Raw genomic sequence first — 2,500 nt, 5'->3', positions numbered from 1 at the left:
GACGAAGTCCGGTGCGGCAATACGCCGGGTACTCCCTTCGCCAAACTCGTGCCCCCCTTCGATTCGTCTTTCCTTCTCCATCCTCCCTTCTCGCTCCGGGGCGTCCGCTTGGTCTCTCTCTCTCGCTCTCCCTCTCGCTCTCGCGCTCCCTGCCGAGCCGCCTCGGAGGACGGCGGACGAGGGGAAGGCGACGGCGTTCGGCCGCGGGGCACACCGCACGGTGAGAACCCACTCGCCCGCCTCCCCGCACGTCTGTCATCCCCCCACTATCGTAGGGGCTCGGGAAAAGACTGGAAAACGCGGAGCTCGGCGGTGGCGTGGAAGCGCCACCCACCGCCGCCGCTCTCGCCGATGCCCACCGCGGAGGCCGCCCTTCGGACGCTGGGGTGCGGCGCGGGCCTCCGCGGACGAGCTGCGCATCTGAAAGTCAAAGGGCCGCCCTCGGAGAAGATCGTTGTGCTGCCCCGCGCGGGGAGCGATTCGGACGGCGGGCCCCCACGCCGAGGTGGGTGGGCGCCCCTCCGTTCGCCCGTGCGGGTCGTCGGACCGCTGCCGTACCACGGTTCGGGTCAAACTCCCCACAGCTCGGCCGCCTCCGTCCGTAGACGGGAGGGCGACCGCCGGCGTGCGCGCCCAAGGACGAGTGCCTGAAACCCGGGGGGGGGTAACAGAGGAAGGAGACCGCCCGCCGTAAACCGACGCGGGCTCCAAAGCCCGGGCCGAGCGAGCGGCACCCACCTCCCCACCCGGGAGCGCTGAGCCAGATCGATCGGAAGAAAGGGCAGGGGCTCGGGTGGAACCCCTGCCTCCGTTCTTCCCCTCGGGGGAGACGGGGAAGAAACGTGCCCCTGGAGTCCTGGAAGCGAGTGTCCGGCGCGCTCCGGGCGCCCTCGAGACGGAAGCCGGGTCGCGGTGCGATTCTCTCATAGGTCTCCCCGTTGGCGCGGAAGCGGGAGACATCCGACACAGAGAAACGCCGAGCCCGCTCCGAGGGGACAAAGTCAGAAGGAGCGATCCGCCCTCCCAGAGCCCTCCTGCGGACGAGGACTCTGGATCTGCCCCCCTTCTGACGACCGTCGCCCTCAGAGGACAGGAACCCACGTGGGGAGGGTCCGTTCGGGCTCGGGCGACCCAGGAAACGCGTCTCGGACTCGGACGGACAACCGGCAAAAGTCCCCCTGGAGCCGCGGAAGCCTGGTCTCGGCGCGAGTGCGAACTTCCATGCAAAAGGGGGGTACTCGCCAAACCGCCTACCCGAGTCGAGGAACCACGAAAACAACGGATTTTGGTCGGGGCCGAGAGGTACCTCTCTCTCCTATATCCTGCAGCTGGTGTGCAAAACTGGGTATTTGCATGGTGAGACACCGACCCCCACTTTAGGGAACAAAGTCAAAAAGTGTCCGACCTCCTGGAGCCGTGCGGCGGATCCGGCGGCCAGAAATTTCCTCATTCCGGTTCTATTTTTTTTTTTTCGAATTTGCGAAATTTGGAGGCCAGGCGGCGTAGCTGGGACCTGGACTAGCTCGAAACACCCTGAACCGGTGAGCGGAATCGATTTCCCAAAGTTCTACGGCTCCCGGAAGCCAAAAACAGCTCGCCGGAAAATTTCAAAGTCCCAAGGACTCTTTCTTGAAAATCAATCCGGGGGCCATGGAAGTGTCCTCGGTACAACCTCAGAGCTTTCCCCCGCCTGGAAGTCTGACAGCGGTCTGACGTTTTTCAAAGTTTTGAGCTCTCTGTTTGTTCTCAAAGTCACAAAATCGCTTTTTTTCAGTTTTCCACCCAGCAGACCCAAACTTCACCCCCACTTAGGTCACTGTCTAGGGGCGCCTTACGACATATTGACGCCCCTTTAGGGTGGAAGTAGGGAAATGGGTGATTTTTACACAAAATCGGAAATTTCTCAAAATTTTTCTAAGTGTCAAGGACTCTTCCAGAAAATCTCCCCCAGGCTCCTGGAAGCGTCCCCGGTACACCTCTGGCGGCTGCCCCCGCCTGGAAGTCCGACACACGCCTGAAATTTTCAAAGTATGAAAATACGCATTTTCATCCAAAAATTCAACTTTCCCCCCGTGCACCGCAAACTTCACCCCCACTTAGGTCACTGCCTTGGGGTGCCTTACAACATATTGACGCCCCCCTGGGGTGGAAGTAGGGGAAATGTGACATTTTTCACAAAATCGAGATTTTCTCAAAATTTTTCTAAGTGTCAAGGACTCTTCCAGAAAATCTCCCCCAGGCTCCTGGAAGCGTCCCCGGTACACCTCTGGCGGCTGCCCCCGCCTGGAAGTCCGACACACGCCTGAAATTTCAAAGTATGAAAATACGCATTTTCATCCAAAAAATTCAACTTTCCCCCGTGCACCGCAAACTTCACCCCACTTAGGTCACTGCCTTGGGGTGCCTTACAACATATTGACGCCCCCCTGGGGTGGAAGTAGGGGAAATGTGACATTTTTCACAAAATCGAGATTTTCTCAAAATTTTTCTAAGTGTCAAG

The sequence above is a fragment of the Ranitomeya variabilis genome, unplaced genomic scaffold (genome assembly GCF_051348905.1).
Source record: "Ranitomeya variabilis isolate aRanVar5 unplaced genomic scaffold, aRanVar5.hap1 Scaffold_403, whole genome shotgun sequence".
NCBI classification, from domain to species: domain Eukaryota; kingdom Metazoa; phylum Chordata; class Amphibia; order Anura; family Dendrobatidae; genus Ranitomeya; species Ranitomeya variabilis.
This window is presented reverse-complemented; position numbering follows the sequence as displayed.